The sequence below is a fragment of the Bombus bifarius genome, unplaced genomic scaffold (assembly GCF_011952205.1).
Source record: "Bombus bifarius isolate JDL3187 unplaced genomic scaffold, Bbif_JDL3187 scf7180000010271, whole genome shotgun sequence".
Lineage (NCBI taxonomy): Eukaryota > Metazoa > Arthropoda > Insecta > Hymenoptera > Apidae > Bombus > Bombus bifarius.
Genome location: NW_022885586.1, coordinates 4,810,756 through 4,834,228, shown reverse-complemented (window position 1 = coordinate 4,834,228; position 23,473 = coordinate 4,810,756). Strand labels below are relative to the sequence as shown.

The 23,473-nt window shown below is 44.4% G+C and overlaps 1 protein-coding gene across 14 annotated transcripts in view; it reads left to right on the top strand.

Annotated features, from left to right (window-relative positions):
* LOC117216607 (forkhead box protein P1-like) overlaps positions 1–23,473 on the top strand; it is a 245,886-nt gene that overhangs the window by 80,296 nt on the left and 142,117 nt on the right. For 3 of the 14 annotated variants that reach the window (XM_033463463.1, XM_033463462.1, XM_033463461.1), the window contains exon 2: positions 6,600–6,653. The exons of the other annotated variants lie outside the window; for them this stretch is intronic. The gene's annotated coding sequence lies outside the window, so the exon portion shown is untranslated. The remainder of the gene's footprint in view (positions 1–6,599; positions 6,654–23,473) is intronic. 14 annotated transcript variants of the gene reach the window in all.

Sequence of the window (23,473 nt, the reverse complement as noted above, 5' to 3'; positions counted from 1 at the left end):
GAAGTTGCAAGAGAATTTACTGGTGGGGCCAGGAATTCCACAACAGGAAGCATATTTCCATAAACGTCCCTTTTCAGAGCAACGTAACAATATACGCGGAAAACTTACGGTGTCTGGGGTGGTCAACAAGGGGTGGCAGTTTTCCGCGACGAAAAGGGTGTTCAGGCGAATTGAACTAACAAGGTCCCTAAGGGCAGTTTACGCCCGATATCCCGGTAAACTCTAAACCGTCGGTAGACGATCGTTTAGCAAAATACTTTCTCGCAATCTGTTCGTTCCTTCTTCAAGAAAGTTGTATAGTAAACATGCCTACATACGTACATCGGCGCTCATAATTATTCCAACGACATCAATAGGCGCCAAATGTATTTTAAATTATTTAAATTTGACACGTTAAGTAATACGCTCAAGATTGAGTTCATTGTTCCAATAATGAATCGTTAATACATGTTAATAACAGCAAACAGTCTTTATTTAATTTTTCGCAAAAATGAAGTTCAAGTTTTTATGAATGGTACTGCACGTACCGCCCTCCGTTTATAAACATTAGGACATATACACAAAGTTAGGTAAATCTCCGAAATAATTAAAAGGTTATTGCAGTCTTGAACGATCATTATATTCCACTTGTAACTTGTTCTTGCAAGTAGCATTGGCAAATGCAAATTTAAATTATGTATCGTAACATGAACGAGGTGTACCATGAAAAAAAAAATTGTCCTCTTCTAAAAGCGAAACAGCACCTGATTTAATCTGTTTCTTTAGCTTCATTTATTAAAGTTTAACCAAACAGAGAATTTCCCAATGAATCCACGTCTTCCAAAGACTAGAACTAACTGCGAACAAGTTCGAGTCGCATCTTGTACGCGTTATTGGCGTGAACGTTTTGGCAAGGGTCTGCGGAAGTACCTTGACTTTGATCAACTTGCCCCGAAGTCCTTCACTCGTGCTCGACAGTTCTTACATAGCTGGTTTAGGGTATTGTTTGCCCGCAGTGCGCCGATGAGAAATGGGAGGCATAGATCCTGGTGCCGCATCTCAAGTAGGCACGTCTCATGCTAGCTAGCAGTGACCATTTGTTAAAGTCCACTTTCGCCGCCACCTGTCTCCCATCGGTTAGGAAAACAGCTCATAACACCGTCCGCTGCGCAGTGTGATGGTTGTTTTTTGCCCTGGCAGACGGGGGCGTGAAGACTGTCCTGCGGATAAAATGTCGATGTCGTTAAGTCCAATACCTGCCACCACGATAGCCTCGTATCTCTCTCAATATAAAGTTTCTATATTTAAAGTTGCATCAGTGCACGACGCAACCGCTGTTTATTCGCTGTTTTGATTTTATTCGTTGTTTAATCTACTGTTTGCACGAAACCACTGACACGGATGTGTCTCGTATTTTGTGCATGCGAGCGAGTCAGAAGAAAACATTGTATGGTAGAGAATAAGTCACGAATACACAGTGAGAGAACGCAAATCTGGCCACAAATGCGTTCTTCTATTTTTCTATATGATTTGGGGATGATCTATCTAAATTGATAGAAACACACTGAAACTTTGATCGTCAAAATTAATCACGCATATTGTTCGAATAATTTATTTGACAATTTTTTACTACTTTTAATCGTAATATTTGTAATATATTTTTTACTATTTTATAAATAGAAACACAAATGATAAATTAATAGAAATGTCACGATTCTTTCCTTTTTCAACCTTTTTTACCATGTTGGTCACGATCCCTAAATTCTTTGATAATCGATAAATTCTATTAATTCTGATCATCGATATTCTATTGTAATTCATATCGTTAATGTGTGAATAATTCTTGAATGATGTTCTCTCTCTTTTTTGTGATCATTCGGGGAAATTAATAAAATCAATTGGCGAATATTGTGGGAAAAGTGTGGCCAGCTGTGAGACTCGAGAGCGATGTTACTTGTCAATTCGCTCGTCGATTCGATTGCTGGTATGAAAGTATCGCATTGAAACCATATCGGAATATCGTTTATGCGTCTCTCTAAATCACGCACTTCGTATTGGCGCTTGTTGAGCTCGGTTGCATTCCTATCGCGCTATGCAACGTAACACGAATTTGCCGGCATTCGTGATATAATTACAAATTAATTACTAGGGCTTTATTGAAATTCGCGTTGGGTTTTTGAAAATTTTGGAAAATTACCGAAGATCGATCCGAAATTGGAATTCTGCGATGCGCCCGTTTATGAGTGCGCGTACCAAGCAATACGATACATACATATTTAATATTCAACTGGAATATTTTATTACAAGTCATGAAGACAAACAAGCGTTTGCTATTATTATTACACTCGATAAACCGGAAGATCATTCAAAATATGTAACATTGAAAATGTCGTATCAACTACAAATTATAAATTGGAATTTCGTATTTAAGTCGATCTTGTAACCTTATAACTGTTTAATAGTTTAATAGTTTATAGCTCCGAACGAATATCACATAATTATAACAGCTTTCTCGAAAGATTATTTAAAATATGTAACACTGAAAAAATGTTGTATCAACTACAATTCATAGGCGTATTAATTATTATCAATTATAAGATAAAAGTCGAAATTTCGTATTTTAATTGACGTTACAGTTAATGTAATTGTAGAAGTAATCTTTAAAAAATGATAAATGTATGTAAGATTGGAAATATCGTATTAACTATAAAGTACAAATTAATATATTTCGTGTTTCATATAATCGATTTTATAGCTATACAACTGTACGATAGGTTAATTGGTCGGAGGCTTCTCGGGAATATAATGTAGCTACAGCAGTTGTCTCTGGTATATTGATATGCAACATATATCTTGGGCTTATAGGGTTATTAAGGACTTCATCCGTGTCTCATGGTAGGATTACTACGTTATTATCCTTCGGTAAGTGGCAGGTTGGTCGGTCGGATGGTTAGTTGGTCCCTTGTAAGGAAGGCCAAACATCATCTCCTCCTTTACTCGGTCCCTTGAGCCAGCGGCGAACTAGTAAGACATTCGCCCCCTTCCAAAATCGTCTGGTGGAATGGGACCCAGTTGTGAATTTGACCCTCGTAATTAATTTATAACCGGGGTTCTTGTTGCGAAGCCAGTCGGATAAGCAGAGAGTGGGTGACCTCGTACGGTACAGTTCCACTCGAGTTTTGGTCAATTAACGATACCGTTCGTAAACAAACTTATCCTCGTTTTCACGCGTAATCAATCCCTCCTCTTTCCACTTCTCCATCGTTTCCATTATACCACCTGAAATTTTATCTAGGAAATTATAGTTTGAAACTTCGTTCGAAGTCGTTTAGAGATTTACGAACGATTTCTCAACGTCGTCCAAGCGTCGTAAAATCTTTGCTTCCAGCGATTTGACCGCTGATCCTTGGATGCAAGAAACGAAGCACAGCTCGTTAGGGAATAAGCATTACTCGCGTGGAAATCTTTCACGAGATTACTTTGTTGTCGTAGTCTTCTACTCAGAGTGCTCGGTATACGCATATTCTCTCGGTACTTATTACAGATCTAATACAAATTCGACACAATTCGGGGATGAGGGAGTTGTCGGAAAGTGGTCGAATAGAAGGTGGAGGTAACCTAAGATGGAGGAATCCATAGATCGCGGAGCTAACAATCAGCCGTAAATTATGGTCTCAATATCCATTGTGTACCCTGCTTGCTCTCGAACAAGCCTAACCCCAGAGTCTAAGGCCAAGACTACTCACCCCTCCCCCACCCCCCTCCACGTTAACAGGCACAACGGTAGAAGCACGACGAGAGGGTCGGTCGGCTCTCTCACGGCCCAACTGAACCAAGAGATATGTATATTAATGGGGCAATCTTACATAGTTTTGTTTACCTTGCCCCCATTCTCTTAGTACGTATACAATTACTATCCCTAACCCCTACGGTATGCTTAGTACAGGGGCTGACTGTCTCCTCTTTGGTTTCTCTCTTCGTGTACCTCGCCTTCTCGTTTCTATGAAACGTATCGAATACGTACGCGCACACGTATTCTAGTCGATTAATCGAAGTCAAGTCGTTGCAACGTGTAGATTATTTTATATTTTATACTCGGAAGAATAAATGGTTATTTCTGTAGATGTAAAATATTCCATCGGTCGTTCAATAGACAATCACTGATACATCATGCATAGGCTGAAAGGGTGATTTCCTCGAAAGATGCGTGTAAAAACATGTACAGGACAATATTGACGGAAGAAGGGTCTCGATAAAAGCGGGTTCCGTTCTTGAAGGGTTTAAACGGAAGCGGGTCGATGGAAATCCCATTCTACGCGGCACAGGGCTTTCAGCAAAGAAAATATTGTCCGCGATACGAGCGATAGCGGAGCAGAACTTTTTCACCTTTCGTTCCCTACCCTCCCTCTTTTTTAATTCCGTACGTGGCTGAACGCGAGCAGCTTTGTAGCGGGATGTACATTTCTCTCGCTGAACAACCTCATTTGTGTAATCCCCGAAGCTTCGACAACAAACTCTCTGCGGCATTGGCGCGACGCTGAGGGTGCATGGGAAGGGGGTGTGAGCACGACATTAACGTACTTTGTAGTTGAACTCTCTGTGGCAGTTACCACCATCGCCGTCCCATCTCTGACTTTCTCTCTTTTCGTCTCCGGATCTGTCTCTTTCTCTCTCGCTCTCCCGCGGCTTCATCGTCCTGGGTGAAATTGCAATTGTAATAGCAATTATCTTATTTCTACTATTGCTTCTTTGTACTTCGATTCGCGACATACGGTGTTGGCGGTGATGCGAATCAGAGAGAGGAGAGCAACGTTGAAACCGGGGGTGGAAAAGGGGGCGGACAAGGGTGGAAAGATCGCGAATGAAATTAAACGTTGGCGGGATGGTCGTGACGCAATTTCAGTCGTGTGGCCGTTTACTGGGGCGGAATGACGAGTCTTTTAGCTGAATATTGCCACAGCAGTGAGTTACAACTGGCTTTCTCTCTCCGGTATTGTTGCATTTTTCATTCGCCAATTATTAGCCGGAACACGCGGCTTCTCTTGGAAAGGACTCGAAAAATTGACTGCGCACGGAACGTACGTAACGTCCTGCTCGGTACATTGTGGACAAACGATAAAGTTTATTTCAATCTTCGTGGAAAATTGAAGGGAAAACGAAAGGTTCCAACCAGAGCGGCTCTCGCACAGAGATATATTCAGTAGTCGTGGTTTTAATCATTGACCCTTGGTACACTGGTTACGAAACCGGAAAGTAGCGCCGGTAGAACCGGTGGAACCAAATTGCAGGAAGAGAGTCTGTATGAAGGGGCTAATTTGAACGAGGCGCAAGTGAAAAGTCTGCATTGCGTCGCTTGTTAGAAGAGTAAAGATAGGCCAGCGGGCTAAAGAACGCTGGTTTACAGAACGCGGAACAGGAAGGAGCATTTCATTTCGATGCAAAAGGGCTGCTACGGGTTTGTAAAAGGGAGGAACGATGTGTCGATCGACAGAGAGAATCGTAGGAACGTTGTAGCGACGGTCTCGGCTCACGCTATACGAGTAATACGAGGCTTGTTGAAATTCGTTCGAAGTAATCAATATTATAGCTCGCCAAGATATATGCGAGAGAATGTGGGCAAACAGTGTACACACGTGCATTGTAACACGGCAATAGGGGAGGAGGTTCAGGGTGTAAGAAGGATGTAACATAGGATGGGTAGATCGGAAGGGGGGGCTAAGGGGAAGGCCCGGATAGGAGGTAGAAAAGCAGAGAGGCGAGGAGAGACGAAGCGGTGCCGGAGGATGGAGTTAGAGGTGGAACAGAAGGGGTTGAAGGGGACCGCGAGGTTCATACAGCGAGGGCTCCAGCCCGCGGGGGTGAACTGGGGGAAGGAAAGGGGTGGACAGCCGGACAAACAAAACCCTTGCTGCTTCATTTCTGCCCGTCTGGCCAGACACCGACCCTTTATACGCGCGCGCTTCCGTCCTGCGCTCGACTCGTTCATTCCCTTCCTCCTCGACTAGTCCCCCGGAACCCCTCAATGCTTCGTCGAGTTGTACTTTCAGTACGTTACTTTTCGAGTTCGTTAATTAACGGCACCGCCGCCTCATTGGCGAGCTCGCGTCCAGTCGAAGGATACGTCAGAATGGTTTTCGACGAGTGGAGGCACCCTAAATCGTAGCCACATTGTCTTTGTCTGACAGGATTCAAGTTTAGATGATAGACACCGAAAGGTTCGGAACGGTACACCCTTGATGGTCTTTAAATGATTCATAAAAAAAATAGCGATACGTCACGGTGATGCATAGGTATTCATATAAGTCAAAGCAGTGGGAAGGGTTGCCTTGTGAGTGGTGTTACTTATGTCTTCATACAACGTTAATCACTATTCTACCTTCTATTTCGATCGAAAGACAGTATTACAACTGAGACTCCTTACTGTCGTCTTGTTCATAATTACGTATCAGGTGGTAGTTTGGAAAGTTATAATACTACCACGCTCGAAAGGATCAATAAAGCTTCTATTTTTGTTGTTAAATTACATATTTAAATTAGTTCGATAATTAGTTCGCGTCTGTTTAATTTTTTTTCCTCATTATTTATTGTTTATAACATAATATGGTTTCTGTTTGCTTCAGGTCAGTGGTGTATACTTCCCAGGCTTCTGAGACAGAGTGACATGGCTTGTTAATGTGAGTTGAACGATACTTATCGTCCGCGAAGTACAATAATAGTTTTTTCTTTTTTTTTCTTTCTAAACTCGTCTTTTTTTTATTGATATCTTATATCTGTCGAGCTTAACCCGCGCGACATTATTTCTGGACAAGTTCCAAAACAAAGTACGTTAGCCCGACAGAGACGAAGAGAGAGGGTTGAACGAGCGCGTGGGGTCGACCGCGCGCTTTACTCCCCGTCGTTTTAGGGGATGAACGATGCGAGACATCGATAATCGCATTTGTTGTACGACCGTCGATACGAAACTTTCGGAATTTCGTCCAGCTAAGAAGCAAGGGAAGTTTATGACTTAGGAAGTATTATATTATTCGAATATTCCTCTGACCTCGCTCTATCTCACCCCCCAATTTCCAATTATCCAACTTCTCTACCTCCTTGCGTATATCAAGATCTTTCACTTAATCTTTCGCACCAACAACAAAATTTCCACGATCGAAGCTACAGAAACAATCTGCAGAAATCCCTGCTCTTCCGTGTGCATTCCAACGAGCGCGTTAATTGCGAAAAGCGAGAGGCCAGAAAACGCGGAAAACGCGCGCGTAACAGCGTAGTTTATTTCCAACGGTGTTGCGTTCCTTTCTTTTTGCTCGCTTTTTCTTTTTTCTCTTTTTTTTTTTTTACTTTTTACTGTGAAGAACACTCGGCGCCAAAGTGGGAGCTAATAACATAAATGAGGAACACAGCACGTTGCTTTCGTTTTGTTCTCACCCCCGCGCGCGTGTTTTCTTTCTTCCGTTCGTTTTTGCGCCAGGCCAGCCGCTCCGCGTATAAAGTGGCGAATATGGGGTGTGAAATGCATGTCGGTTTCACGGGGTTGCCGAGCCGTAATAGTGGGAACAGGAGCGCGGCGGAGGGCGCGCGCGGTCGAGTGGTCGGGTTCTGGAACGGGCTCGAGTTGCAGGAGTCAACTTGGCCGCTCATTGGCTACTTGCTGGCGACCGCCACTCGCGAAACATTAGTATTCTCTGCTAATTAAAATGTAACTGAAATTGTAATGGTCTGCGTGTGGCGACGATACGCCAGGAAACTAGGGGATGGCGTGAGAAAAAGAGAGAGCAGACGGTGGCAATGGTGAGCGTTACACCGTACACCACGGTAACGCACGATGTGTACTTTTTCATGCTCGGCTTGGGGACTGAATAGAGGAAAATGTCAGACCGTTTTGCGAAAAACGACTGTATCATAACGCGATTGTTCCTATTACTTTTTCCCGGTGTACTATGATTATCGTCGATAGAAGCCAGATAGCGCGCCAGAAAGAGGAACGAAATTTAGCGTAGCACGTAGAAAAGGGTCTATCAAGTTTCACGAAAGCTTATCGTCAAAATATCCATGTAGTATTTTACGACATCATCAGACTCGTAGAATTAGAGGAAAGATACTTTATCGAAAAGGGAGGAGATTCGATTTCTTGGCCATATTCGAAACGCATTATCTTTCTACTCTTAAATCACATTACCTTCGAGGTACCCTTTCTGACCTCTTCCCCCGTTATCTCCGCGCCGACTCGTCTTTCGCTCTTATTTTATTTGTTTCGCTTATCCACGCTGTTCTGGAAGCTCGCGCAGATTTCGCGGCAATTTACTTTATACGCGTTACGTCGTTTTCCGCCCTCTCGCTCCCACTCGGAACACCGTAGCCACCCTAACGGTAGTAGGTATCGTCTCATTCGACTCAGGCCGCCCTCACACCCTTACGATGTTCTTATGGGGCTCACACCAGGCTACCGTCTACGTACACGTACAGAAAGCCCGCGAACTTGTGTTGCTCGTTCTATCGTTGGGCCACCCCCAGGGTGTTGAAGCTCTTCCGCACTTATTTCGCGCTAATTCACCCCTCAAGACCGCTTACACGCCCTCCCCCTACCACCGCGACCACGGCGAACCAGTTAGCTTTTTTTCTCACGTGCCGTGAAGCAGTTCACGTTAAGCGGTTAAGGGTGAACTCAGTTAAAGAGGGGCTGTAAATTCATTGACTGACGAAAATACTCCCGCCGGAATTCCCGGAAGCATCTTTCAAGCTTCTTCGATTTCATCGATACCTCTTGTCCGTACCGTGGCGAGGGTGAATACCCAGGCATGCATATACCTATTTAAATTTTGATGAGGATAGGTCATCGAACCTGATCATTCGTACTGTCGTGAGTATTTTTATCGTACACCCTATTCTCCCTATAACATAATATACCTGTACGTTCTACGATTCGAAAAAAATTTCCCCATTAGTAGGACATTTGCATTGAACGGTTGACAAGCGGCAACAAAGGCCGGCTCAGGATTTTCGTCGTAAATAAGCATTACGATATAATTTTCTGTCACAACAATGGCTGCCGGTGTTACAAAAGGTTTAGCCACGAGGCGACCGTCGGCTACTACCCCGTGGACAATGAGAACGTCCGCGTTACGCCATAAATTGATTTGCGAAAGCGTTCCTGAAAAAGCTCTCTCCTCTCAGCCGAGGAGAGAAGAGTACGCCGTGTGGCCAGCCGGGTTGGGGCTACCCAGGCTTTTGAGCTTATACCGCAAAAATTACGTCGCGAGAGGGATTGTATTTATGTTACATAATTACGCCACGCGCGACCAGCGGATAGGAGGGGTGCGGCTGGTGGGCCGAAGCAGGGGTAGTTATGAAGGGGGTGGTTTGGTGAGCGAAGAGGAACCAGCCAGAGGAGGAGCGGGTGCGAGGAGGCGGGAGAGGGTGGGAACAGAAGAGGAAAAAAATCGCCTGGTCGAGGAAAAGTTTTTCGGCGGCTGGTTCGACCGACCGACCGACCGACCGACCACCCGGCTAATGAATAGAAATAATTCTCGTGCAATTGTGCTTTTCGGTAGTTTTCAATTAACAGTCGCCCACCCCCTCTCCTTCCCCGTGAAGCTTTTGCGCCATTCTCCGCAGCGCCCTGCCGCGAATACCGTTCCACGAATGGACGAGCTGTAAGTTTTTAAACGGCTCGAACGCGCGCGATTCGTACCGTGTAATTACAGCGTTTTTCCCATTCTCCATTTCGGGGCTGGCCATCGCCATTGTGTCTGTTCGACATTTCTGTTTTCATTATACTCCCTTGTTCAAGACAAACAATTTTCGTAATTATCCAACGATTTCCGGTCTATCGTTGCAGAGATTCGAGAAATTTCGTCGATGTACAAAACGTAAGAATTCACAGGCGGAAATATATATCGCGTGTACAAGGAAAGGCTATCGAAAGGTATCCCCTCGGTATGTGTCGTCGCGGAAGGTAGCTGGAATCCCGCAAAATAAATCGGATCTCACTGTCAGTGATCCCCGGTAATATTTGTCTTTCGCCGGGCCATTTTACAAGATTTCCTATCTACTCGGCTTTATAAGCGAGGAAGACGAGGAATCGGCCAGCCAACGAGGGGTGACTCGGACACAGAGAAGCGGTGAGTTCACGTCGTCAGATGGGGGTTGAAAAGGGGGTGGGTGGCGGTTCGGTGTGATTCCCTGGGCTGGCTGGTAGAGAAACGACCTGGCTAGTAGTGGTGGAGAAGGTGGAAGGGAAAGAGTACACGGGACAGGGTCCCGCGGGATAAAACGGGCTATCAGATGTGAAACTCACTGCGTCGAAATGTAAAAGCTTCCTGACAAATCGGTTTCTATTACCGCGTCGCGGTGGGTCGCCTTTTTTATATTGATGGCATTATTTTGCACGGAGACGGGAGACCGTATTTTCTGGACACGTACGGTATTCTACGGGCTGGAGTACACACGGGATCACAACCCCCGCTTATGAATCCTGGTTATTTGCCCGGGAAATTAATGTGCGCTTACCACGTATTCGTGCGGCCGTGGCCGCTATATCAAAGAAACTGACTGACGTTCGATAAAATTGGTTATTATTACCCCTTCTTATTAAGTCCTCAAGGGGTTGTGCGCCCTGCTCTCGCCAGGTGCTTCGTTTTATCCTCTTTTAATTGCCGTCCGTTGCCACGACGCCAAGTACGTATAGACTTTGGAAAAATACTTTCTCCCTTTTTTCGAGGTAAAATATCTAAGAATAAACTGGTCTTGGTAGATACGGATTCTTTTCTACTTCAAAATGATAAAAAGTCACTGGTGTAGGGATGGTTGTCCGAAACAGAGAAAACGTGTCCCGTAGGAGGAAGAATCTTTTCGTCGGACAAAAGCAGTCCCAATGTCCTCGAGGATCCTCAGTCACGTGTTCCGTACAAAAAAAAAAAAAAGAAAGAAAAGAAAAGAAGTATGAGCGCGTACGTGGAAAGAGGTTGCTGGGTGGAAGGTGGTTAGAGCCATTGGGTGAGGTGGGTGGGCAAAAAACATCCGAAAAGAGTTCCGTGGTGCTTGATGGTGTGAGAAGGTACAGCCAGACAGTCAGACAGAGGAGACAGACAGACAGACAGACATGCGGGAAGGAATGAAAATAATAATACCCAGCGTGGCCCTGGGCCATAGGTGTCAGTGCCGGCAGGAAGGAAGGAAGGACAGGAAGGAGCGCGTTGAATTTGTCATATGTAAGTTTCACCCTCTTCTCTCTCCCGGGCCGGCACACGCACCAGCACACATCCCTGTGTGATTCTTGCTCCCTTTCGTGCAAACCAACTAGCACACCACGTATCGTCGTCCGCGAGAGGATTATTTCAGAAAGGTGCCAGGAATCGGAGGGACCACGTCGAGATTCGGGTCCTTTGCGATGCAACCACCATCCCTTGTGCGGATTTCTCGCGTGCGTTAGGAAATGTCTCCGGGGTATATTGAGATACTGTCACCGAATTTTCTCCCGCAACCCCTTGAGATCGTGCCTTGGCCTGTGGACACACACGCGTTACTTTCATCCCCTTTTTCGTTTCAAGGCCGTTGAACCGAACACCTCGCTCCCCGTACCACAACTTTCGACGAAGTTTCCTGGTAGGCGCATCGTGTGAATCATCGTTCTCGTTTAAGTGCCGAACTTGGAACTTTTATTCGGCAGAATTGACGTTGAAAATGTAAATTATCGAGGAATTTTTTTTTTTTGAATAATTTATTAATATATTCTAGGCATCGAATCGGATGTCGGACGATTTTTGGTTAATTTTTAACGTCTCTGTAGCACTCTGTGATGGATCGGTTCTTTGCAATACCGTATTTACCGTGTTCGTATATTGTCTGGTTGGAGGCACAAACGCCGCTGTCTGTTTAATTTTTCGCTAATACTTGTCTGCGCTCGCGCGGATATCGAATTTCAATTGCGGTTGCCTGTAAACAAGTGCTCCGTTTTATTATTTATTACCATCATTCCGGCCACTTAATCAAAAATACATTACCGTTGATGACCCTCAGCGTCTGACATTTTCGATGCTCGAATGTGGGAACGCGAATGATTTCATCAGCGCGTTATTAAGTGGGCTTTGATTTTCGATCCTCATTTTGCAAACCGAGCTCTTTGTCGCGGAACAGATCCATCTCTCTTGTCCGTTCCGTTCCAATAGATTACATACCTGTCAAATGAAAATATTCTATTTGCGATACTGTTACTCTAATCATAGTTATTGCATATTTGTTAATTACCGCGTAACTCGTCTGGCAAACGCGTATATCCGTCTCGTTTCTCTACTCGATTCAGACGAATTTTCGGTGAATAATATTCATAATCGGCTAGAGACCACCTACTACGAGGAATTCACACGCACGCGATCACGATACTTTTTCATTTCATCGCTGGTCTGATAAGTTAAGCGGAGATGGTTTTTTTAATTCCGGCCTCTCGAGTTACAGGGGAGAGCAGGCGGGTTAGGTAGGCGCGTTGATAACGTTGATTAATTACGATTCGGCTCCGATTATCGGTGCAATCGTGTTTTATTTATTAAACGAATATTTGTAGTCATGCTATTATTTATGGACTCGGACTTGCATCGCGCACGATTCCAACCGTGACTGGTATATGCGTCTATGTATCTATAATTTCGTATAGTTTGTAGCTTTCATGTAATATAATATACGTATATATTATACCTATAGAATATATATGTATGTACATATAGATAGCGACAACACTATTAATTAGGCCTTGTCTTTCATTTTTGTTTAATGATACCCCGTGCAGCTTGAAACGGCGGGAAATCCTTTGTGTTTTCACCCCGTTGTTTGGCGGGGTAAAAACCTGAAAAAGCGAGAAGCTCTGGCCGAGTGAGAGCGGATGCTTGTATACGTTCCATTCAATGGGGTTAGCAACGCAAGTCCACACGCACGCCGGTGCACACACATGTACGGGCGGATACACGTGATAGGGTTGGACAAATGAAGTGGATATGACATAATGATTTCGAGAGGCTATGTACCGTAGCTTGTTGCCTGTCGGACGGACTGCCGCCCGACCTCGCCTTGTTCATTAAAGTTTTCATTCCTGTCGATAATATTAATTACGATTCGCCACCGCCGCGCTGGAAAGAAACAACGTATCCGCGTACTTTTCTATCTCTTCTCGAATTTCGTTCCTCTCCGATGAACCGTCCTAATGGATTATCTTAAACAAATATACGATCGAATTCAAATTTATGTATGTACGTATACATCGTGGCCATTATCGAATGATTTAACGGCGTAGAAAAGAATTGAAAAATATTATCGTCTATCTACAGAAGCAGCGTTCTAGATCCCCTGAATTTGATAATTGCAACCTTGATCAATAAACAGTAATCACGTTTATAGAACGTGAAGGGGAATAAAGTTACATCGTGTATTTATACCTGCCGCGTATCCCCTATCATTTTCAACAATTTGATCCAAAAATATGATATCGTGTGATCCGTGTAATTATTAATATTCGAAAAAAATAGACAGAAAATAAATAAAAACGGATGAAAGGGGAAAAATAAAGGACAAAGTTCCCCAAGTCATCGACCACGTTCTAGTTTTCAAAGGCAAGAATGCCGGTCGTTTCAACGAACGATTCACGTGCCAGGAATGGTTTGTCGCAGTACAGAGACCTGTTATAGCGCTATCGTCTTTGCTTGTTTTTTCCTACCTCTACAACCCTCTGGCCCTTCCACGGTAAACAACAGACATACCCATCCCCCTGGCACAGCCACTGCCGACCCCGAGCCGTGCCTCCCACTTGCAAGGCACCACCCCTCATCAGTCGGTCTGTACAAATATACTATTGTATTGATCCTATACCTTTTCCACCTCCAACGTTCCTCCTTTTGTTCCCGAGTATCCTCGTTTTACATTTTAGCCGCTTCCGCGAAACAACTAATGTGCACCGAGTGTGTTGACAGTAACTGTCTCGCTATTGTTGCACCCTCTCGCACTCGCCTCGTCCTCTTTCATCCCCCGTGCAATGAGAGGGATCATCGCGCCGTGTGCACGAAGCCTGCGGCATTCTTCCGTTCGATTCTTCTCTCATTTCGCGATAAATCGGCTTTCCCTCGGCTCCCTTTCGCGAGTCCGCACGCGTCCTCCAATCGGTTTACTTGTAACATTTAGAGGAGACACGATCGACGCTTGAATTTCATCGATCGATCGTACAGATTTGGTAACGAATTGCATCGCTCACGTTGGGGCTTGATTTAAAAAAAAAAAAAAAATAAAAGAAGATTCCATGAAATTAATCGGTAAATTATATTATTCACAATATCCAATATCGGTGTATTATTCTTCTTCTATACTTTAGCGTCACAAACATAAAAGAGACGTATTCGTGATACTCGTAATAGATACATATTATACGTATAAATATATGCACAGCAATGCATAATAAGGGACGAAGGATATGTATTATCGTGTAAATCTATGTGTAGAAAATCGAGTCCAAGTTTATTCAAACCTGGTAACAGCTACCGTTGCGTGGAGTCGTAATTTGAAGAAATTCCTACGCAAGTAATCTCAAAATTATTATTATCCAGGTTATCTGTACGTTCTTCCCCTTCTTTTTTTTTTTAATTTCAAGTTTTAGCAGACTATGAATCGTTCTGTAAGTCTATAGGTAGAAAATCGAGACCAAGTCCACCGTTCGAAGGTATTTTTGCGTCTAACAGACGCTTAACGGGGGTTGGCGTTAATTACAGAGCGCGGAAAGTCGATTTCGCGAGGAGATCGCAATTTTGTAAATACGTGTGCGCCTATCGGTTTTATTGCTTCGACGGGGTTGTGTGTTTCTCAACAACAACAACACGCTGGGCGAACGCCGGCAAACAGGAGCAGCACGTAACGTGCATTAATACGAACGAGCTGCCGAGAAGTAAGACTGGCGAAAAGGGGTGGGAGTTTATATCGTGAGGTGAGCACGCGATGACGTGATTCTATCGATTATTAAACGAATAATATGCAGTCGCTCGCACTGCCCTGTACCATGTGCATCGAACCACACAGGCAATTTGGGTATGCATCGTATGCATGAGTTTATGATCGCGCGAAAATCCGGAATGTTCGGCACGGAGTGATACGATGGAAACGAAATAGAGTTCCTGCGAAACTAATTTCATGGAACGGTTACAACCGACGCCTCGAAAATGCCGTTGTGGTATTCTAAAATTAGGAGTTACACACGAACCACCAGCCCGGGCAACTCTTTTTTTCCTCCTGGTGCACGACTGCCCTCGTCCATGTGATACAGAACAGTCTCGAGCGTGGCCTTTTTTACGCGACAATACACGACGAATCACGGTGCATGCTGATTGAGAAAACCTCTACACTGTGATTTTCCGCGCTACATTGTGAAACCGGAATATTCCAAGAAATTAGGGGAATGAAAATGACTCGTTGCTGTTCGTTCCTATCGATCGTTTGCTTGGAACATTTTTTTTCAAATCGAGCAAAAGATTTTTCACTGAGCGCATTACGATTTAGAGATTTAAAATATACGCGTAAAATTTTCATCGGTGAGGACGATCAAAAATTTCCCTTTCGTCGGATTCTGTCAGGTGAACCGTACCGAAATCTCTAGGACAATTTGCACGACGTCGTTGCGTGCCCAGTGAGAGTCGGTCCGTACGTACAAACAGGTATCGTAACGATCGTAACGCATCGAGGTCGAAGTAACCTGCAAGGTAACGAGCAAAAAGGATTGCGCTAACGAAGTGCCTGACGGGTAACTTGCCCAAGCCCTGCGTCCGGGGCAATAATGTTCCCCCCGGTTGGTAAACTCGTGTTTGCACAACTCTTTGTCCCAGAAGTACACACACGCGGTTACAAAGGCGTACGTGCACGTCAGCGTCGAAGAGACGACGCGACACGGACGAACGAACCGACGACTCCTGCCCTCGCGTGCTCGGACCTAAGGTTTTTTTTTCCCAGTTGTTGTATGCATAATAGCATTAGGATTCATTAGCAATCAGAGATGGACCGACTGGACGCCCCGTTGGATTGTTTACCAGAGTTCAGTCAGTTCACTCGCGACTCTTCCGCCCGTTGCAACCCCCTGCAACAGGCCGTTTCCGACGTTGCGTCGTTCTGCATCGTTAGAAACGTCGGTAATTTCGTGGTTCGTCGCGTCGAAAGACGTCACGCTCGAGAAACTTGAATTTTACCAAACACACAGAGAGGTCGCTTGGAATTTTTCGAAGGGTAGACCACGGTAGAATCTTCGTTCTACGAATCGATTCATTTATCCGGATGTAATAATATCATTCGAGGAGAAAGGCAGAGGAAGAGAAAGAGAGAGATTTGGATTCCGGCTTCAATGAATTCGTATAAAATGTTTATCGTCGTGTCTCGAATTTCTTACTTGTTTCTCCCAGGCCCTGTTGCACGAAGCAACGATACAGCTGGCGTAGATGTACGTGTTTTGTTGAAAGGCAATGTCACTGTGGACGTTCGCTAACAATAAATTACTCGACGGTTGTTAGAGCCGACAATACGCGCGTCTGTATCAATTTACCTGGAATCGAGCGACATGACTGAACTTTCGCGTGTAATTTCTATCTATGAGGAACGTTGAAAAGGTAATGGAATACCCGGGCTCCTGGGCGTCTATTTATAATTTCGTCTCATTCATTCGAAAAACAATCAAACGCAGTGAAATCGTACGGGTGGACGAGGTCTCTTTCGCTCTTGTTGCGACACCGATCGAAAAGGGGGATAAAACGACAATGAAAATACATTTGCAGGCAAAAGCGACAGGCCATCGAGATAGCTTATGCTTCCTGGAAAGAGGCGAAGGTTGTCACTTTACTCGGTACAGGACATGGCCACCTCGTATTCTGTTTAGTTTGCCGTTCGATTCCTAGCAAATATCGTTTGCGCTGTTCAATGGGTCTGCACGGAATAAACATCGTCCAAGTATCCGCTTAAGCAGAAAGACGGAATCGACGTGGAAAAAACGCTGGATGCGTCACCAGTTCCTTTACGATTTCTGATCGTTTCGTTTAAAATATACTGAAAACGATAGGACAGTTGAATTACAAGCCATTTATCTATATCGCAGACTACCGATCATAAGTATCCGGATACGTAAATGAATACTAATTTTATCAAAATACAAATAACTAATACAAACAAGGTACCAGTAAGTTAACTGGAAGTTTGCTGGTAACGGTATTTACACGATATCTTCTTTATACAGTTAGCAGACTGTAAATTTAAATTTAATGAGGCGAAAAAACTTAGCAACGCTAATATCGACATATTTACATATGGCTACTTAGAATAATGTTAGTACTTGTCTCTTTGCATTATCTGATTTATAATTTGAAAATGAAACAATCCCAGGAAAACAAGTCTTTCGTATAACAAGATATTTGAACGATAATCTGCGCGTTAGCTTGTAAAAGTCTGGAATGATCATAAAGGATAAAATCATCGGAGATTTTTCTATCAGTAATTTTGTGATTCAATTACGTCCTATCAAAGATAAGCGAGTTTGCAGACACTATCGAACAGTAGTATATATTCAAAAAGATAGAAACAGACATCTTCGGTTATATCGTCTTTTGTTGAATCGCGCTGTGGGAAATAAAATCGTTTTACGATAAAGTGTCAGGAGGCATGGTCACCAATTAATTCGCTGGTTCGGCTTGCTACCTTCTATTTAGAGATTTTTACGGATCACGCGTGTTCGATCGGGATTAAAACGAAGAGACTGGATGGTTGTTCTCGTGGGGAGGACGGGAGGGTGGGACGACGAATCGTTGGAAAACGGCCGATTAGCTTTTCGACAAAGGATGGCCTGGGCAAGGGGGGAGGGATCGGTTCCCAATACCATTGTATTGGTAAACGGCGTTCATTATAAATAGGGACCACGACACAAAGCACAGAATAAATATCGAGATATCCTATTTCCGCGGGATGATCGTGTCCGCTGTTTATTCTATCATTTTTTCACGAGATTTCAGCGAAGTGTAAATACTGCGGAAAATGCAGAAACGCAAGGCGACTAAACATAACGATTATAAGCGCCCAGGGGCTTCGATGCGCCGTGCTGCGCGCTGCTGGCTTGTTTTCAATGCAGTTGCATTGAACCTTGCCTCCGCGTTCTGGGCGGCCTCCTCATCCCCATCGTTACCGTCCGAACCCGGGGTAACTGCGCCCTTTGTAAAATGTCGTATTGACCTAAAAAACGAAAAATGCAACAGTCGACTTGATGAAGTTCGTCGAGGTATCGTAATTGCATCGCCCGGAGTGTGCTTTGAGCTCTTTTCACCCCCGTCGGGGCTGCGGAGGTCTCGAAAGCCGAGAGAGACCTACGCATTGTTATGAGCTTGTCAGAAATTATTTAAAAAATTAATTTCCCGTGACACGAAACGAGCTCTTTCTCTATCTTTCTCTCGCTCGCAGATTTTATATTATATCCAACCGGACAAGGGATTTTTTATCGCAAACCATATCTCCCATCCACCCCTTCGCGTTATTTCTCTTGTTCCGAGTATCGTCGTTGCGTATGTCGTTATCGTCGTCCTTGTTTTTCAAATACGTTTAACCAAGATTCTTGGGGTTTAGCATGGGCGAATCCTTTGTCACCGATCGTCGATTTAACTCGACACGTGACACTTACGCGCTTGCTCCTTTGACTTTTCGATCGTCTCGCGGAACAGATGTTCTATATAATCCGCGCCCTCCAAGTCCTAAAGTTTCCCCTTTAGTTTTATTACCAAATTCGCAAGAAGCTGCGCCACCCAATTTTTATCGGTGTTGTTTTATCTGACACTTCTCAGGCTGCCTGTTAAGCGTTTGCCTTGAAAACGATGTTTAATAAGAGTAGTTTCGCGAAAGGGATCCAAAGTTTCTCGACACTATGTCGCGAAGATGTTTTTCTCGAAACGGCGAGGGTGTCGGCAGAGGGGGGGGGGGAGAACCGAGTCAAGAGACGGGGATAATTTTCAGACATTAAAAATGATATCGGGGCAAAACGCCGCGGGACAAGGGTTGAAATGGCCCGTAGGAAGCGAGAGAGGGGTTGAACGCGACGTGGGGAGGGAAAAGTTGGTGTATAAACACAAGTTACGTAAGTACATTACAAAGTGTAATGGCGAATCGGAGGTTGCTGCTTGGTCCGCGCCGAGTAAAAGTGGCCTCTTTAACCCCCGAGAAGGCAACCCCCGTCATTTATTATGCTATATTGTTACAAGGAAATTGCGTTTTTATAAGCGGACTCAGCTCGAGGAGCGAGCCACAAAGACTCGCTTTTTATCTCAATTTTTGCCTCCTGTTTTTCAACGCACATCGTTCTTGCGAATTCTCTCGCATTTCCACGCGATCTTGCTTCAAAATTCTCTACAGTTTCCCACAAACGCCACTACAGTGTATTAACGTTGTTAACGTTAAGCTTACGAATCTACTACAAACCGCGTAACATCTTGTTGGAAACACAGACGATAGCGGCGCTTTTTCGCGGGAAAAATCGAAACATTCCACGAAACGAGCTTTTTCACGTTTCAACGCCTTCGGCGTACGAACCACGCTGGCTTTATTAATCCGAAAAGCTCTCAGTATCCCCGGAGAAGCTTTCTCCGCTGTCGAGTACCGTCGGGAGAAACAGAGAGGAAAAGAGAGCTGCTCGAAAATTCCGTGAGCGTGTGGGGCGTGAATTGGGATTCGAGCTTTTGTACATTAATATCACGAGTGGCGACCCAGCCGTACTTCCTTGCAAGCTTCGCCGCACCCCGCATCTCGAGGGGTGGAAAAGAGGGAAAAAGGTGGACCGAACTGGCAGCATGTTGCGCGATCGTAAACACTTTGCATATTTCCCGTACCATTGGCGAGCCCCCCTAGCTGGCTAGCAGCACCTTTCCGTCTTTCTCTCTCTTTATCTTTCTCTCTTCTTCCCTCTTTCGTGGCCGCATACCGACGCTTTGCAATTAACTAAAATCGATTGTACGAAGGTGCAGGATGGAACGGGCTCGATATATATATGTTTCGATGGGTTTTCGTGGACGCGTAATATCGCGAGATTTCATTCGATTCTTTCCGTTTCGTTAAACCGCTTCGGAACGTGATGTTTCTTTTTGGGGTTTTTCCTCTCTCCTGTTTTGGGGGACTTGCTTTTTTTTCTTTTTTTAGTGTGTACGCGCGTTCACACGCCTGTTCACCCTTTTGCCGGGCTATTTATTTTATTGCGATTCAATCGTTGGCTGGCTAACGACGTTCTCGTTTAGTCAACCCCTCCTTTCTTCTCCTTTCTCGTAGGTTTTTTTCTTTGCCGTTTCGCTCCGTCGGACTCGCGAGACCAATTATTAATTTTTCCGAATATAATAAATGTCCGACCCTCTCTGTCTCTATTCCTCATTGTCCCGGACAAGAAAAAGAGTAAACTGGTAATAATAATAATGCCATTGATTTCGAGAATCGAAAGTTTCGGGCCACTTCTCCGATTGTGGCGAGAAAGCGGCTCTCCGCTGGGGAGAAAAAAAAACGCGAGTAAGGGAGGAAAAAAGGTAGCCTGGCGCGGGCGAAGTTTAGACTCTTTCTCTCTATCCCTCCCTCTGCTGGTTCATTAATGGAGAAAGGGTGGCTGCGTAAGAGTTGAAAGGAAGGAACGAGCTGAGCGAAGGAACGAGTAGAGGGGAGAGGATGAATCGTGGAGCCTTCCGAAATCCGGGGAGCCTTGTAATTGGACCGGGGATTGCAAAACGTCGAAACGCCGTCGAGACACGTCTGTCAGCTGGTGTTCTTTCATAACGCCGGGGTATTTAGGAAGTCGAGAATTTTTCGCCAGAAATTTATGAGTCATTGAGTTCGAGGCAGTTCGAGAACTCTCGTTCTCTTCGATCGTCTGACATCAGCTTGGGTATCCGGCAATTTCACCAGTGAATTGCTTTCATTCCGAGTTTCTCAAGCTTCTCTCGAAGAACAAAACAGATTAACAACTACGTACAATTTCTCGTGTGTTAGACACGTTATAGTCTGTATCACGACGATGAAATCGTTCGACTAATAGTCCTACAGCTTCCTCGCCGTGCTAGAAAATTATATTTGCCCGATAGCCGGCCGATTTTGTTCAACCTCCGGCGAGACACGTAGGTTAAAGCCGAAATAGCGCGAATTAACGAGCGACAAGAAAATTCATGTCTCGATCTACGAGACTCTTCCCACTTCGGGCAACGTTCGCCAGCATACAGTATGCACGATAATTCCGCGAGGCGTCTTTCTCCCAAGAAACCCGCTGAAATAACCAACCGACCTACCATCCAGCTGGATTAACTCTCTCAACCGTGTGTCTACCGCGGAAAGTAAAATATTATATCTGGCCTGGGTGGGCCGGTGGCCGCAAGAAATACGCGCGGTCGAGTGTTTTTCTATCGCCAAAAAACGACGAAAGATTCGAAAACATGGAAGGAGAAGTTTCTCTGCACTGGGCGATATTAGCCGGCGTTACACCGGCGCCCCGTTATATTTGATTGGGCTGTTCGTGTAAGAACACCCTCAAGCTCCTCCGCAGCTACCCTTCCAGCCACCACTCCTCCTCTTTCTCCTTCTTCTCCTCCCCTCCTCCACGACTGCCTCTTGGCCCTCTTCTGCTCATCCACTCCCTCGGTCTGTGCAGCGAAATGTTGGTTAAATAATATCCGCGCTTCCAACCGTAATTATCTCGCTCTCAGATTTTCTGCCTTGCGGGGCGAAGAAGGTGGAGAGCCGAGAGGTTGGCTGAGGAGAGGGGAGGGCCGATTCTGCTCTGGTAAAAGGCAAGGGATGGAAGGATAGAAGTTGGAGATTGAAGGAAAAGCGTGGGTGTGAGAGTATTAGAGATAGCGCCGGTTGATATTCGCGCTCCAGAGAGACATTCCTTGATGATGGTTCGTGCGACTGGGGTGTTAGTCGAACATCGTCGAATGTTGTAATTGATAGGGTTCGAGATGGTCGATCGAACGTGTGTTTCCTATGCGTTTAGACGGAACGAGCAAATGCGTGGTCCTTCCAACGGTTTTAATAAAGTTGAAGCGTAAACGAGCAATCTATCGCTGTTTGACGATTGCTCGCCGAATCGGAAATTGAACATCCGAGTGCTTTGTGAAAATGCATTTGCAATTATAATTTCTTCATCACACATTGTTGTCATGAATCCGAACGAAGATTGAATTGGGAATAACTATTCCCAATAAGCGTTCTAGATGCTCCATCTAATCTTTGCGAACGTTCGCTCGCCATCTTCATGATGAAACTATTTTAATGTAAATGTTTTTACAAAGGAGTTTATTGAGTCCAGAAAATACAGATTTTAAGTACATTATTCACAATAAACATGAATTTTTTGTAATGGTATGTTAGGCAAAGGTACCGATACGCGGCGGTACGACGTAGCCATGCTGTATTATGCGTCTTTTAATGTAAATGCGTTTACGAACGGATGACCGTTTGCTCGCAACTAGCCCGAACGAGTGCTCTTGCTCTCGTTCCTCTCTGTGTTGCTGCCCGTTTGAATGCATCATTAGATGAGAATTTTGTGCGTAATATAGTCGACTATAATGGCGGGCTGTTTTGCAGGGTGGCATGCAAAACAGTGGGAAGATTGATACATTCGATGCTTGGACGATAGGAGAAGCGGACAGCGTGTGATGTATGGGCCTCTTGATGCGTTCGTTCGTAAGATTGTATGTAGAGAAGGTCGTTAAAAATCGAAATTTTATATTCGAAATGGTTTTTCGTAGCAACTCGAGCGATTTCTGGAGAGGCGCCAGAGGATGGGTAACGGAGTAGCTACATTTCTGTAGCCCTATATTCATGCTCGTTTTATTGACAGAAGAGAAAAGCCAGGCTATTTTATGCGGGCATCCAGGATCGTTTGCAACATACCGAAAAAGCTAACAATAAGTCAAAACACCGGCGAAGAAGAGGTAGCATTTTATGAATAATTCATCGATCGCGAAAGGTATTAGTAGAAGGCACGAGCCAGCCGGTAACATGTAAATGAAGCGATAAATTTTGCATGGACAGCCCGCGAGCCTCCCTGTAACCTCAATTTGGCACAGTTTTGTTGCTTCTTTCTACTCGCTTGACGATTTAATCGTGTCGAGAAACATAATCGACTCGTCCAAAACCTAAAATCTATACTCTGTATCGTTAAAAATACGTTTCTCTTTATCGATTATTCGAAGGCCACACGGCAGGAGAATATGATAAGGTCATTTTTCTTATTTTTTATATTTTTCATAGCGCTTGATGATTAAAAAAAATTTTTTTGTCATATAAAGTAAATGCAGGAGAGAATCTAATAAATTATAATCTGACACAAATGATGTCTTTTTAAAAAACGAATAATATCAATTTAGTTATTATAATAAGTTGATTTAAATTAATTAACGTTAAACTGTATAACTAATGTTACTAATATACATTGAGCGCATAAAAGAATAATAAAAATATATACAAACATTTAATCACGAAATCA